We start from the raw sequence: 18246 nt of genomic DNA on the forward strand, positions 1-18246 counted from the left end.
TTATAACCCGTAAATATCAAACTACTCAGAGGCAAAAATATAAAAGGATCTGGAAAATTAAAACTAAGTATGTGGTCTTAATACAAAAATTGCAGATTTTTATTTTGGAAAAGATTTAACTGTGAGAAGTTTGTTATTTTATCCGTGCATATGAATGTGAAAAAGTATAAATCAAAAACGAAATGAAGTAGCTGAATAAAATTTGGCTTATGATTTTATTAAATTTGGTAGAATTTTGTGCCAAATTTTTATATTATCTGACAGCCTGAGGATTTCTTTGAGCCCAATAACTCGACAACACAATAAATTAAATAGATGAAAGTTTGTGCACATTTTTGACATCACAATTGTATATCAAATTTTGAACTAATTTGATCAAAGAAAGAAGAAACATAATGCATGATTAAGTCTGTTTATTATATTATGAGACAAAATCCAAAATAATATAAGCATACTATATATAATATAAGCATACTATAATATAAGCATACTATATATAATATAAGCATACGAGAAATTTTAGGAGAAAGATCTCTTTTACTAATTTTCAAACCTGATTTCGTTAAAATAAATATCATATTTTCATATATTTTCTTACACTTTTGTATGTATAACTTAATGTAATTTCACTATTTTACATGTAAAAATTTTCCATTCATAAATATTCAATTTCTAAATGGTTGAAAACTTGGTAAATGCTCTAAAAGATCCTATTTTAGACCGAATAAAGTATAAAAAATATTTTCAAAAATGAAACGAAACTACTTTTAGCTCTCTGAATCAATGGACGATTTTCTAAATGCTGCCTTTTCAGATGCGGTGCTTTTAGAAATCATCCCTAAAAGAGGAAAAAGGCAATTTTTTAGATCACTTAGCAACTTCTTTCACTTGCTTTTAGTGCACTATTTTAGAGACGGGAGTTGTGAAAAGCAATTTCAACCTCATTGACTTCACGAGTCTCTAAGATTGATAAATTACAGTTCTAGCATGGAAAGCTGTCGATGAACCGAAAAGAAAAAAAAAACGAGGAAATGTTTTATCCTTTTTTTAATATAATGCTAAATTTACCCATGAAGAATGATTGTGCAATTTTTTCGCCATTTGTGTCATAGTTCTCTCAAGTTCTTAGATATAAATTTTATTTTGGATGCAAAAATGGAATTTGGCTTTTCGCTCTGTGCACGAAAACAGATGAATATTACTTGATTATAAAAGTAACGCAATCAAAATATGTCATTAAATAGATAAAGCATCGAAACTTCTGCCGTGATCTTACAGAACTAAAACTTAATTGCTTAATCACAATTTCCACAAAAAAAAAAAATCCTCTATGAAATATGAAAGTTATGAATTATTATTACTAAGTACTAGACCTATCTAGGAAAAATCTTTGATAGCTTATGAAATACATAATAGGTAATAATATTTCCATGGCCATTCAATTAATCCGGTATTCCAATGATTCCAAGTTCAGAAGTATGGAGTGGCGTTCTGTTGTGTAATAATAATCCTAAACCTTTAAAAAAGATCAAAGAGAAGCATTTAAAGAAACTTAAACACATTTTGGTTCAAAACATTGGAGAACTGTGTCAGTTACTATCATAATAATACCAGTTAGGAGTAGGAAATGCTGTTCCAAATAATTCAGATGACAGCTTTTCTGACGAGAAAATTCAGAATTAAATTTCGAATCTTGAAAAATAGTAGATTTGATAATATAAAAATGCATCTCGCACATCGATTTAGAAAGTTCTGTTTATACTTGATTGGTTTCATTCGAATTTAATTAATAAAAACGTTATCTCTATCAAGCACATTAACATTTTATTTTATAAATATAGATTTTTAAATTGACTGATTAATTGTTGCTCCCATAAAGATTACAATCTTATAATTAATTTTTATTCATCAAACAAAAATTAATTGTGAGATCGTAAACACATTTGATTCACATTTTCATGTTGGATTGTAGCAAAGATTAATTAGGTGAGATCTGCAATTTTTATTATTTAATATTTATGCTGATTAATTAAGTACTCACTTCACAAACAAGTTAGAGATTATCGGTAATATTTTTTTCAGCATTTGTTTTTCTTTTTTTTTTAATTTTGTATTTGTAATTGCATTTTTTTTTCTGTTAGGGAATCATTACTTGTTTCAACCCGATTTTGCAGATTAGTTTTGAATTGAGTACTCATGAGTATTGAGGATAGAGATCCCACTACAAGGAAACAAAAATTAACAAAAGAGTGAATCATTATTCAATGGAAGGCGATACAAACCAGAGACATTAAAATAAGCGGCACATCTTATAATGAATGCATAAATAAATTAATAATAGTACATTACTTTTTAAAGATTCGCATTTTTTAATGCAATCATAAAATCATATTTTCATCTTCTACAAGATAATGCCTTGACAGCATTCTAATATTTTTCATTTATATCATTAGCCTAAATGTGTATTTTAAAATTTACTAAATGACGTACAATTATTTTGATTTAAAATAAAATAAATACAAGGACTCTTATTTAATAAACAAGAAAGTAGATTTGACCAAATTCAATGAAAATTAAAGAAATAAAAAGCATCTATTAATAGTTAATATGCAGCACGTTGCCATCACAAAATCAATAAAAGTAAAACGACAATGAACTGAAAAATATTATTTATTCCTGGAAATCCAAACTAATATTTAATAAATACTTCAATCGTTCAATTTTGTTTATTTTCTGCAGACGATAATCTAAAGTCTCAGTTAATTGTAAAAATAAAAAAATTACTGTTTTATTGCTTAGATAATGCATAATTTATTTATTCTACATTACTTCTAAAGTAATAAGTGATAATCATTGATTTTTTCTTCCTTTGTGCTTTATATAAGCAATAATATAAAATCTAAAATAAGCTATAGCTTTATCACCGTTCTAAGGGCATATCATTTAGCCGCCTGGAATAAGATATAAATAACAAAACTGCCCGTTTCGATCGTAAAAATGGAGTAGGAACATATATTTTCTTACTTTTCGCTGATCTTTTCATATGATCCTAACCTCAAAGGCTTTATGCGAGGAAGTTGGAAAATTCATGTTGAATGCCTGGCTTCTCATCTTTTCATATATGCTATGGGATGAAGAGTCTTGTAAGGTCTCAGAGTGATTTGGAGAATCCTCTCGTATAAGATGGCTTCCGACATATTGAATAGGTTTTGTTTCGCAAGAATAGAAGAATCTTTATATAGAAGGAGAGAAATGTATGCAACAGTTTGTCTTTTTTAGAATAAAGAAAGTAGTCTCGTGAACTATTTAGTCCGTACCCATAAAATGTTATTGCATATTTTACTTGGTATTAAATTATTGTTGATATCATTTAACTGAAAAGCAAATTATTTTGTATTTTTGCTGTCAGTTTCTTAAAATTGGTATTTATTGCATTTCATGTGCATAATTTATAAAAAAAAAAACGCTAATGCTTTGCAAATGAGCATAACTGAAAAAATAATTAATAATAAAGAACATAAAAAATAATATTCTTTTAATAGTATATATTGAAGGGGATAAACATATTTCTTCTGAACATTTGGAAGTCAAAAATGAAATGAATTTATATTTATAATTCTATAAAAATAAAAATGAATTCTATAAAAATAAAAATGAAAGAAATTTATATTTATAATTCTATAAACAGTCATTGCATTTATTATAATATAATAAAAATTTAATGAAAAGAAATGTCTTTATATATCGTAGAATTAAAATTTAATGGAATCCCTGGAATGCTGTTAATAGTAGCCGAAAATCAAATTTGTATTTTAGGCGCTCTTTTACCAACCGATTGAAACCAAAATTCGACATATAACTACAATTTTAGCGACAAAATCCCATATCAAATTTGATATATTTAAATATTGCATCTTTGAGTTACCAATTTTACATATTTCTGAAAGTACAGACAAACAGACAGTCAACCCGTTGTTGGTTTTGGCTCAAAATTTGACAGGTATCTACACTATAGATGTTAAATCTACAGTACCTAATGTTATCTATCTAGCTCTTTTCATTTTGCAGTTATTGTATTAACTTATATTCGAACAGCCGGGCAAACAGATTTCCTCTGAAAGAAGTTTTCTCAAAATTTGATAGTAACCTACAAATTTGGTATAACGAATGCGCACCAAATATCATCCACCTAACTCAAAACGTTTTTGAATTATCTTTGTCAAAACAGATAGACGGACATTTTCTAAAAATGTGTTTTTAGAATTTAAGGAGGTCTAAAACTTAGAGCCTTCGTCAAAGCCTCGAGTTCGAATTTTTCGACGATTAAAATACTTTCTCTCTATTACATATACGAAAAACTAAAAAATATCGATCTTAACTTTATGATTATTTATCATCACCATGCTAAAAATGCACTGAAATGTAAAAATAAATTGAGCATCTTATTAAGTGGCCTCATAATGGGCACTGCCAAAGACCGCAACATACCTAAACCATTACTAGTGGAAGTTATATCTTAACCTGAGTATAACATCGAAGAAAGCTATAATTCGATGAAAAAATACCAGTCTTCTCGAATGTCTAAAATTACCTGAAGTCATTGGCTCCAGAATATGTTTATAGTGAGATCTAAACGAACCCAATAATTACCATTATCACGCGCAAAACGGCACATTTCGTGTGGTCATTTTTCCTCATCACTCAAACCATTCATATAAGTCAATTAAATCAAAATTAATAATGTCACTGCATTCAACTGTCAAAAATTACAGAGCACACCTGTATATCTTTGATTAATATCCATTCTCACTTAAGGTCCATTTATTATCACTTCTAAGACTTTATTTGCTTTTCTTAATCCGTCTTTACAGAAAAAGTGTCCCGGTCGGTCATTAATTTAATAGGACGATTGTGCTCACCCAGTAGTTAATTTAAAGAAGAAATGGAAACCTGTCAGTTTAGACGGGTAAATAGACATCCGGATGGACGTATAAATGGCAGAAAGTGGAGTTACTATGTAAATAACCAGTCATTTGTATTTGGCGATATATAACTATTTTGGTTTTAGTTGCAGAAATTTCATTAATCATACTTGAGAAATTCGAATGATAAACATAGTTAATTGTACCTCAAAGTAAAACAGATCGGATAAATTGACTCGGATATTTAATGAAAAGTATGCGATATCGCATCTTGAATTAATCAGTTTAGTTAATGGAGGGATATAATAAGTGCGTATTAATTTTCCCAATGAAACTTTAAAAAAAACAATAGAAAATGAATACCTTTAAAAATTAAACAAATTTATCGGTATTTCATAAAAGAAATTAATTATTGACTGTTCTCTTTTCGGCAATTATAGCCATACATATTAAGTGGGTTCCTGTAAATACTGAAGCTGAGTTCTTTTCATACAAAATCTATAGCTCATTAAAAAAGGGGATTTTCTATAGATATTTGATTTTTATGGTTTTCTATGCAAATTTATATATTATAAAGTTAAGACTAATTTTATTATTATGATCTTTCATTTTCGGCTTTATATTTTCGCTGTAAAGAATGCTTGACAGCCATATCATTTCAGATCATGAAATCAAAATGTGTATTTTCATAAATTTCAGATGATTTTATTAAAATTTATGTTAATCAATTCATATTATTAATTAAATATTACAGGCAAAAATTATTCATTATAGTAATTGTAATTATAATCATAAATTTAAACATTCATCATCATAATTTTAATTTTTTTACTGTTATTATAATAATTATTGGCTGATTAATCATTAAAATATTGATAGTTTAATTATGATATAATTATAATATATATTTAACAGCTAAAGAATATTATTTCTTGTAGGTTTTAATTACATACAAAGAATAGAAATCTAGAGCAATATGTTAATTAAATCCAGTCAAATTGCGTGAACTTTACAAATATTTAATTGCTAGGCTTGAGAAATTTCCAAAACTAGTAATAATAAAATTATGTAATTAAATACGTTTCAATATCATAGTTATTAGAAGCATTATTATTGCAATTTCGAATTATTACTTTCCTATGTAAAAGAGGGGAAAAACAGACTTCAATTCAATGACTTCGTCATAATTTGATAAAAAAAATTTGTAAATTTGTGTTTCTGAATACGAAATTTCGTTCTTCGGTGTCTAGTTACATTTATTCTATTGACTGAGTTGGTTGAGTTATTCTATTGACAGAAAAACAATTCCCACTTTTTTAACTAGATTCAAAGAGATTTGAAATGTGGCTTTCAAATTTTCAGATTAGTTGCTATGATGATATATTAATTTCTCTGAATACAAAAATAACGATCAAAAATTTGAAGCCGGAATGACTGATAAAAATGCTATCTTTCGACATTTAGAGAATTTTAGTAAGATCCGATGTTCTATGAATATATATAAAGAGTTATTCAGATTCTCAAGTATGGAATTTTGATTCATTAAAATGTTTACGAATGTCATGGTAATACATTGCTTCCTCTGTTGTTGTTTTTTATGGCACTTGCCACGGACAAGCCCGCTGTTCGAAGACAGCCGATTTAAGCCCAAGGGAGAGCGCCTTTTGTTTTTATCGCAGAGCCAACTTGGGACAAGAGTACGACTTGACTACTCACGCATCACTCATTCGCTTGCATAACCCCTTTTTACAGGAGGGCACATTCACACATCTCACAGATAGAACAGGAAGAACAAACATGCCCAAACCGGGACTCGAACCCGTGACGCCCAGATTACGGGGAAGATGCCCTACCCCTATGCCAGGACAACGCCATTGCTTCCTCTTTTTCCTTTATTCATTAACAAGAAAAGTGATAAACAGAAATTCGAACTCGTGAATAACTGAGAATTGTTATCATTTGGTATACTATCTAAATGGAGAGAATTTTAACACCATTCGTCATTCGTTGAATGTGCAGGTGGTTATCATAATAATGATAACACCTGTGAATAAAAGTGACATTTAAGGATGTACTTCGCAAGCATTAAATATAATCCCCGCTTCTAAATTTTTCCGAGTAAAAAATAGGTAGAATTAGTTAGGTTTAGAGCATTTGTTCATATCATGGATTTTTATCAAAAGTATAAAATGTAGAACTTCACAGATTTTCAAAAACGCCAAACTGTAGATGGAACAACTGAAACAGAAACATCCCAGTTTTTAGACATTTCTAGGGAAACGGTGTCTAAAGCCATGACACACAACGTGACAAGACAAGCTTGGACAAGCAAAATAATGGAAGCGAAGAGAAGATAAGTTAAAGATACCAACTGGTATTGAAAATAATTACAATGTCTAAAAAGACAACCATGGCAGCCAAAGTGGCCGCGGAGTTCAATCAGCATCAGGATTCTTCAGTGACACTGATTACAATTAAGAACTTAACATTTACGACAGAGAAGCAATTCCCAAGCCATTTGCCACAGATATTAATACCATACAGTGGCACCATAACCACAAAACTTGGTCGATTGATAAGTGGAATACAGTTATATGGCCAGAAGAATTTCATAGTTTTCTCTCAACAAGACGAGTACACGTTTGAAGAACATCTGCACGAGTGCATGATCGTGATTGTCTCCTTCCAACTGTCAAGTATGCAGGTATATCTGTTATGATATGGGCAGTCGTGTCGTGGTTTCTGCTGGCCCATGCATAAACCTAAAAAGAAGGATCACTAATGAGACGTATGAAGTTGAAGTTTTAATTGACCAGTTCCTACAATGCAGATGGAATTTTCCAGGATGATAATGCTCCTATTCGTGCAGTAGGGCTTTTCCTATCGTGTTTTGCCGAATACGAGAGTGAAACATCATCATCTTCCATGGCCCGTACAGTTCCCTAATCTCAATATAATTGAACCTTTATAATATGTCTTCGAGTGTTCGATCCGTAATCGATTTCCTCCACCGATATCCATGAAGAATGGTACAATATTCTTTTAAACGGTATTCAGCACTTGTATGATTCGATTCCTAGTTGAAATCAGGCTGTTGTACTTGTCAAAGGTAGTCCTACGCCTTATTAATAAAGATTCTGATATTTATTTCTGGTGTTCCCATTATTTTGATATGTAGGTAAGTATGTAGTATGTAGGTAGTTGTCTTCAAAGTTACTGATTCTGATGTAGGAAATTTGTTTAATTGTAATATTTATTATTATGACGATATTATGCTTTCTCTTTATATAATAAGTAACAAGAAAATGATAAAAAGAAATTCGAAGCCCTGAGAGACTATCATTGAGCGTAGTATCTGAATAGGGAGAATTTTAACACCACATGTCCGTCATCTGATGAATGTATATAGAGAATTATTCTCAAAGCTTCTGGATTCTGAGGAGATTTTGAATAATTATAATACAATGCTTTCTCTTTGTATACTGCGTAAGCAAGAAAAGTGATAACAAAAAATTTGTAGATACTATGCCCAATTACTATCATTGGCTCTAGTATCTGAAAGGAGAGAGTTTTAAAAGCATCCATATTTCGATTAATGTTATAGATTTTATAGCTATTAAATTCTCCTACGCAGATTAGTGATTTATTGTTGTTGTTTTGGCACAACGAGATGCTACACCCAATGAACAAAGCACTTACCAATGTTTATTGAAGAACTATTGCTTCAGATAGATAGGGGTCCCACCTCGTTCAATTAAACTTTTTAATCAAAATAAAGGGTAAGCAAATATTTCTCATTGAAATTTTTTGAAAAGTGTGCAAAGACAACGCCCAATCGGCTCCAACCCTTCGGTTTGGTTGCTCGCACATCACCACCTGGGCAACTCGTGTTAATAGTCGAATGTTTTCAATCTTGGGTTTCCTGTTAGAGATCTCCTTTATTAAATCGAGGGTGGGTACGGGTATCATCCATAGATCACCGCCCCGTTTCAATTACAACACTGACAGGCAACCGTCACACAGGTCAGTGATTTAATGCGCTGGAGAATCTGATGAAGAAAACGCCCGATCAGAGTTAAGAATCCGCTTAAGAATCATTGAGTTTATAAAGGAATTTGTTTTCCATGGATTTAACTTTTAAAGCTTTAAATCCTTAATTTCGTACGGTACATACTATATATTGGAAATCTGAGGAAATCTGGAAAAAAACATGCCTAGTAAAATTAAAACATTAGTTTCATGATTTAAATACTAGTTGTTTCATAAAATAATGAGCATACACCAATAAAGTGTAAACTAAAACGTGTATTTTTCTCTACAACATAGAATTAATTAAATTCCATATTCGCATCTATGTTGTTTCTTAATTTCTTGGTGTTAACATATTTATAATATTATCATTATAACACATGCGACGTACTAATGAACGTGAAAGTAGAAAAATAATTATGAGAATTAAGGTTAAAATGTAGTAGTAAAAATATAAGAAATGCAATATATGAAATTTGGTATTATTATATGCAATTAGGAAAATTAATATAAGAAACATAATACAGAATATTAATGATTGCGATACAAGGATAATGTAAGAAGCATAATTAGCTTATTATTTATTTTCTATAGAATTCTTTATGTTTTGCTACAACGTATTAAATAAGCTTTGCTAATTTTTATTAAAAATATATGTTTTTTATTTTACAATCTAATTGTCTATCACTAATAAATTTATAAAATAACCTGTTATTTTATAGCGTATCTAGTCAATACGATAAAGTTTTGGTTTTCTGTCACTATGTGATTTACTTTATTCCTTATTTCCTGAAAGGGCTGGAAAATTATTGCAATATTTTCGGCAAATTACGATAGATGAAGTTTCGAACGACTTCTCACGTCAGATTCATTTGGTTTTCTGAGAAAAAAAAAGGAAAAGTAAGAAATTTGTCATCGCTAACTTGTATTATATAGTTTTTTAAAAAATAAAAGATATATATTACCATTTGTTTAAGCTGTAACGTAGAATTAATTCGGAACAAATAGATTTTATGAAATATATTCATTGTTATTTTTATTATTAGAAAATTGTTATTCTTCAATACAGCCAATTAAATTTGAAACATAGAATTAAATTTAAAAGATATGTAAAGAATTAACAGAAAATATTTTTAAGGTATTGAGAATTTTCTTAAAACTTTTAAATAGCTACATATTCTTTCCATATGAAATACGATATTTTATTATTCATTAGTATATATGCTCTATTTCTTGAGTGTAACAATAAATTAGCTCATTTTATTATGCATTAGTTATTAGCGTTAGCTTGGAGGTGTTAAAAAGCGGGAATCACAATCGATAGCTTAAAATTTCTTTGCCTTCTGCTGGTATGTTCTTTCCTTTTTGTTTTGCATTACTGGTTTGAAAGTTATTTTGTGGTATTTTTGGTATTATTGTTATTTTTGTTATTGTTTTTTGCTTATTAGTGGATGTATTCTTCTTATTTATTGTTTTGTATTTTCCTTTCTGTTAAAATGGTATATCTCTTGGGCCTAATTTCAGGGAATTTTCGGATCACGGGGAATCATTATTAGACTGTCTAGTTAAAGAATAAACCTCATTTGGTATAGTGCTGCTGTTATACAACTATTTGAAATGTACGTCTACATTGTTACTTATTTAATGGTGGGAATATGAACTTCATTATCAATTGCTTATGGACAGCTAATGCACTATCTAAAATATTACAAATTTTTGTTTTGACACTAAAATTGCAATTGTTATACAGATGACAGCAATTATCTTTATTATTTTTGCATTCTACACCCACAACCCTAAATTAACGGAAGTTTTCTTCCCTTATTTTCTGATATAGCTCCCTTAGATGACGTATTTTGCGATTAGCTTTGTTTTACAATTGAATATATATCCCTTCAGAAATATATACAGAGAATTGAATATATAGTTATTTTCTCAAGTCCAAAATAGTACTCAAAATTGAATACATGCATTCAACTTTGGTGGGAAGAATATCAATAAAAATTCCTTTTTCTTACTGACTGTGTTTTGAGTTATCGTATTCACACTTACATATGAACAAAGCAGACAGATAGACAGCAAACAGGTAAATGGAACTATTACAAAATTTGATACATGTTCTCAATTTTATTAAAAAAACTGTAAGTAAAATTAAATCTATATAGCTTTTCAGTGTCTGAATTATCATTTTCATAAACATGCAAATTTTCAAAGCTAATTTTTCCGAACTCAGAGAGCTTTAAAGCGTGTAGATTCAACAAAATTTAGAAGTAAAAATGCTTGACAATTACATTATATTTTTACTTCATGTTTTATGTACTAGAAAACAAAATAAAAAAAGTCTACTCCTTAGACTTGTATCATTTGTGATCCAAGCATCTCAAAAAAAAGTACTCGGCAATCATAAACAAAGGACTCGATGCGACAGAAGATAAACGAAACGGGCCCGGTTATATTTTACGATAACGGCCGCGACTCTTGGATCTTAACGACTATGGTCTCCATTGGCTTACTTTCCATCTTTAATAAAAATAACTCGCCTTTTAGCCGAACGTGTGCCTTGCAGTTTCTCTGCGACAGGATTGCTTTTATCACTGGAAGGGTTGGAGGATAAATCGTGCGATACGAGAGAAGATTTGTCAAAATTTTGTCTCCCTGGATTCGCGGTGAGTTCATGCAAAAAGAATCGAGTGGGGAATGTACACAAATGCGATGGATTAAAATTTCGGATAAGATTTCGTCAATAAGTTATTTTCATTTGTAGAAAAATTGTCCGTTAAGTTTGATTTCATGAAGAGAAAACTATTCCTACAAATGCCTACAAATCATCAGTGTGGAAATGTTTGGTATTTTGCCATCATGAAATGGGAAGAGTTGAAACATACAGTTAACAAACAGTTAGTTGTTACAGTTGACTTTAGCTTCAACTGTAACAACTAAGAAACTTCAAAAATAAAAACAATTCAAAATTTTATTTTAAATCTCTGAAGGAAGAATACAACGGTGATTCTTACTTGTTTTGGATTTAGTATATATGTTACGGTTAATCCGGTGATTATGTGTAATTACGGATGATCATTCATAATCACCACTAAACTTATTCGTGATTATGTGTAAATACGGGTGATCCTTCTTAATCACCACTAAATTTATTCGTGATTATGTCTAATTACGGATGATCATTCATAATCACCACTAAATTTATTCATGATTATGTGTAATTACGGATGATCATTCATAATCACCACTAAACTTATTCGTGATTATGTGTAATTACGGGTTTTCATTCATAATCACCACTAAACTTACTCGTGATTACGTGTAATTACAGGTAGTCATTCATAATCACCACTAAACTTATTCGTGATTATGTGTAATTAAGGGTGATCATTCATAATCACCACTAAACGTATTCGTGATTATGAAGAATCATAGGTAATTATACACAATCACCCGTTTATTACATTTATAGTAGCATATGTACCGGATGATTATATAAATAAAAATAAACTGTATCGATATATGAAACCGTAACTATCATACTGTTCACAAGAATGGAATGAAATTTTGGCTGAAGGTATTTTGAGGCATGAACTCAAGAATCACATTAAAAACAATAGTTAACCTCTAACAGTTACGTTTACGGTGACAAAATTTCAAAATTTTCAGATGATAACACCAGCTTTTTTTTTTATTGGAATGTATTCTAAACAACAAAAAAATTAATAGATAGTGTTGCAACTGTACTTGTAGCACGAAAATCCCCAGCGCTAGAAAAGCTATAAAGAAAAGCAATGGAAAGGAAAACCTTTAATTGTGTTTCGCAAATTCTCTACTTCTTCAATCACGATGACACTTTGCATTTGGCAGATGTTGCCTAACACCAAAGTACTTTCCATGCTGAGAGAAATCTGTTGAATTTCACGTCTCTGGTACAGTTGGTACATCGCAGTTGTTTTCTCTCTCTTTTTTTAATCTGGCTAGCGCTGGTGATTTTAGTGATATATGTACCGTGAATAAAATTCTAATCATTTTGAGATATATCATCTGTGATATAACGGGATTGGAAAATTTGACGTAATTATTTGGCGTAAAAAAAATATTACATTTGGCGTCAATTCAGCATTCCCTCTTAATCTATCGTGTTATTCTTGGCGAATTTTTTTTGACAATTAATTCCTGCTTTGAGATTAATAATATCTGGAAATCGAATTTGTGCTTTAAATACGTTTTCCTCAATTGATTGACATAAAGGTTTGACACAAAGCTGCATTTGTAGTCAGAAAATGCCATACTTAATTTGATATAATTAAGCCACTGCGTTTTTCGTCCTCTCGTTTACATTTTTCTGAAATTACAAATCGACCAACAGTCAACTCTTTGTTGGTTTTGGCTCTAAATTTGATGTTACATCAGTGTACCGAATCTCATCGATCTAACTCTCTTGGTTTTGTAGTTATCCCGTTAGTTTATATTCGAATCCGGACAGACGAACTTCCTGCGAATGTATTTTACTCAAAATTTTATAGAAATCTGTAAAATTGGCTTAAAACCCGTATGTCAACCGTCAATTTCAACTGTCTATTGCAAAGCATTTTTGGTTATCTTTGTCACAAACACACAGACAGCGTACATTTTCAAAAAGATTTTTTTTGTTGTTTTTCTTAAATTTAGGGAGGTCTAAAATGTGGGGATTCGTCAACATATTTTTTGACGACTACTATACTTTCTCTAAGAGTTAGAAACTTGGAAAGGTTCCCCTTGCATTCCCAATTACGTTAAAAACAAAAGAATGGTGCTTAGATACTTGTCCGCCTTTTTACCAGTGACCCGTATTTTCAGTTTGATCCATAACCTCAAGAAAGCTAAAATCCTCCTCTATCTCTTCATATTTCAAGAAGCTATCCCTTTATGAAGAAAAGCCACTGAGTATCTGGCTATCTTCCTTGATGGACGATGGTCGCACAAAACTCCACCATTTTTCACCGCAGAATTGAAGTTTCCATTCGGTTCACCATTTCCAGCGTCCTTTCGACCGAAAGGGAGATCTTCTCTTGGCATTATCTGAAACTATGTTTTTATTCAGATGCTTCAGAGAAGATTTATGGTCCAGACGAGCCCGCGTGGGAAACTAAAAGGCATTCGAGTCTTAGTGTTTTTGCTCTTGCTGCGATTTTGCTTCTTGGTTAGAAGAGAAAAAAAGGGGGAGAGAAGAGGAGCTTTCTTGGAATTTGAAGGAATATCTGTATTATTGGATAGTTGCTTCAGCAATTATTTGATCAATTTGTTATACGTTCGGGAGGTGACAAAATAAAATTTCAGAAAATTGAACCATATAAAAATTTTATTTGAAAGCTCACTTTTTTTATAAGTCTTAACCACGCCCAAGCAATTCGTATATTCGCATATGTTATCCTAGAATTAGTTATATTTTTATTGCCTTTTATCAGAAATATAGGAAAGAAAGGTGTCATAACTGCTTTTTAAAATTTTCTTCTATAGAATTATATTAATCTATCAATTTTAGATTTTTTTTCTAATCCAAACAAAAGATTTTTGAAATTATATCTGTCTGTTAAAGAAAACGATAACTCAGAAAAGCAAAGGTTTTCCCCAAAATTTGATAGAAATCTATAGTTTTGGAGCTGAATATTCTTACTAAATTTCACTCATTTAGATTGTTGATGGTTTGAGTTAATGTATTCTCAGACAGACATAACGATACTATTATATTAAAATAGTTTGTTAATACATTTTCATGGTACACAGCATTTGTGAAAGCTGACTAATATTGTTTTCAAATTATTATTTTGCGATGTGCAATTATAATATATCGTTGCTAAATATCATACATCACTGACTGTTCTAGCTATTAAATCAGCATTTAAAGTAATAATCAAGACTTTTGACAAAAATCAGTTTTCAGAATTTTAATGCTCGATATTTTAATATAAGAACGAAGATAATCTAAATGCTTTCATTTTCTCGTATATGAAATGTATAAAGTAAAGTATTATAAATTCTAAAATATTCAATTTTAAGATTTTGATGAGTCTTCACGTTTCGGATCTTTTTAAATCCAAAAAACACATTTTTCGAACTATGTCTATCTGTTAACAATAAATCAAAAAAGTTTTTTAATTAGGAGGGTGGTATTTGGTACGTGGGCTTTACAGCAAATTTGTAGATTTTCGGAAAAGTTTTGATGAAATTCATTCAAAGAAAATATCTATCTATTTCAATATAAATAAGCATAATAACCACAAAACGTTTAAGAGCCAATTGGATAAGATTTGGTATACACTTTTAAGTGTAGATACACTTTAAAGTGTATCTACACATTCAACCATATCTGTCTATGGGCTTACTGTCTTTGGTTTTGTACTTTCCAGCAGGAAAACGTGATAACTCTAAAACGCAGCGGCATAGACAAATTGTTGGTTAGTGGTTTGAGTTGTGTTTTCTGGCGCAAGAGCCATATTTGGCTGAGCTGCGCCAAGCATAAAATAATAGAACAATTTCATTCTTCAATTATCAATGTTGTGGTGAATAGCATAAAAGCCAGTTAACTCTTCGACCCGAACGATCGTTTTGGTATAATGGTTTAGTTACTGGACTGCAAACTACAAGGTCCCAGGTTCTATCCTTCGCGCACTCACATACCACCTCATTGGTAACCTTGGACAATGAACCTTCAGCCTTCGTACAGCTGTTGTGGGGCCATCTACCCACGACCAAAGTCGTCAGACTCACTTGACGCAGCAACCCAAAAGTCGCCAGACAAACTTGGCGCATCAGCACCCACACACGCTCGCCATAACGCTTGGCACTAATCAACTGGATACAGGTCCATTTAGACAACAGCTACTCAATACATCACCACTCAATAGCCATGTCGTTCGTCTCACCTCCGACTCACTGGAGGGAGAGTACTGTGGCATATAAGCCAGTTAACAACTCTTCTACCCGAACGATCGTTTTGGTATAATGGCTTAGTTACTGGACTGCAAACCACAAGGTCCCAGGTTCTATCCTCGAACATCGTATATCGCCTCAATGTAAAGGAACAATGAATTGTACGAAACATGTTTTAAATGATCTTCCAATGGTAGGCTAATAAAAAGGACCCAAATGAGTTTGTCAATACCTATCTAAGAAAAAGAAAGAGGTTTCGATGGAGATTTTCTCCCACCAAGTCTATGGTGGACAAACGAAATTTGGTATGTGATCGTTGCTAACGTTGTAGTTTTATATCAAATTTTGATTTTAATTGGTCGATTAGAAAATGTCCGAAATGTGTGTTCGATTTTCTTTTTTATATTATTACATTCTGAAGCCCAAAATTTTTATATGCTGGACTCTACACAATTGGAAAGAAAAGGTTCACATTTCACCTTTGTTTTCATTGACCCGCTTTGTCTTGCTCTTCGGTTTCTTTGTTTTAAAATTTTGAATATACGTGGCGTTCACAGCTTTCCTTGAGCTTATTAATTTTCATACAGGGTATGGGAAGAGATATCATTTTCATTAAGGGATAGGCGAGAAAGTTTCAAAGATATTACTCCCGTTGATTTTTTTTTTTCTTGGAGATACGTTTAAATCTCGAGATCAAGTATTTTCAGGAGTAAAATACTTTTTTTTCTCATACATTTTGATTTAAAAAAAGTTAAAAACTAATTTTCGCTCATTTCTAATAAACATGGAATAAAGGTTAAAAAAATGATAAATCTCCTTGAAATATTTCAATTAGTTTCATTTCGTGAAACACTAGAGTTTATGATCCCTTCTTTGAACGAGTAGGGTTGAAGTGTTTCTTGGAAATCTGCCAGTTCCATGTTGGTGGGCATTATTCATGCGGCCATCGACAATTTAATCTCTTTATTTTGAAAGGACATTACACAAACTATTCTTTACTATTATGCGCATGATTTACCTCGTATACTCTTTAAGTGACATTAAGATTGTAATGCATCTTACACAGCTGAAAAAAAAAATATAGCTTCCATAATCATTTATTTTGCCATTGTCCGCCGATTCATGGACGGCCTTCCGCTGTTTTTCGTTGTTCTTTGACCTTCAGAATATTCCTCGGGAAAACGAAAATTAATATACTTTCTCGAACAGAAACAAAAAAAATTGAGGCTCCGTCAGTTGTTTTGGATAATTCTATTTGAAGTGTAATCTATCTTCTTCAGATAGAAGAAATAATGCACATTTGTTTTGGAAGTGTTGTTAAGTATACAGATAGTAGAAAAAAATGGTAAATGATAACTTTTATGAATCTAGACCACTACTTTATCGAGGTTTTTACAACAGAATGAAATAAAATATTATTACAATTGTAAATAGAAATAAGAAATATTCTATTTCTTATTGTAAATAGAATAAGTTGAGGCAGAGCAATAAAGATTTTGAAACGATTTAAGATGACTGCATTTTTGTATGATTATAAATATTTAGCCAACAGGTCGCTTAGGATCCGACACTCAGTCGCTTTGTATTTTTTTACTTACTCAAATGTGAAGTATAAAAAAAAGAAAGTACAGACATCGTCAAAAACATTTTGAACTCGAGATTTTGAAGATTCCCCATGTTTCAGACTTCCTTAGGTCCAAAAACACCCTTTTGGAATTATGTCTGTCTGTCTGTCTGTGAGCATGATCGATAATTCAAAAACACGTTGAGCTGTAAAGATGAAATCTGATATACGATCTTATGTTCTTTACAACACATTTATAGATTTCTATCAAATTTTGAACAAAATCCATTCAGAAAAATTCTGTCCGTCCAACCGTTTGGATACAATTTGAACGATAAATATCAATTAAAGGTACAATGCTAGGGACATAATACTAGTGATATAGGGAATTAGGGACATGGTGCTAGTTAAAAAGTTAGATAGATAAAATTTGGGACATAGTACCAGTTGAATAGAGTTAGATGGATAAAGTTTGGGACATAAATTTGGCACCTATATCTGGAACCAAATTTATCAAAGGGCTGACCGCCTTTTAGCCCGTACTTTTGCATGCATTTAAACCCGGTAACTCAAAAATGCAATGACTTAGGTAAAGGAAATTTTACTCACGGTTTTGTGGCCTACATTTCTCAGAATTTTGGATCAAATCTTTAATAGGGTTAATCATCTGTAGATTTGTATTTTTTCATGCAAGTAACCACGCTAACTCAATAAAGCAATGACTTAAACAACTGAAAGTTGATATGTGATACAATCATGATTCTATGTCAAATTTTAGCTAGAATCAAATCAGATGGGAAAAAGGGGTTCTAAAAT

The sequence above is a fragment of the Argiope bruennichi genome, chromosome 6 (assembly GCF_947563725.1).
Source record: "Argiope bruennichi chromosome 6, qqArgBrue1.1, whole genome shotgun sequence".
In the NCBI taxonomy this organism is placed as follows: Eukaryota; Metazoa; Arthropoda; class Arachnida; order Araneae; family Araneidae; genus Argiope; species Argiope bruennichi.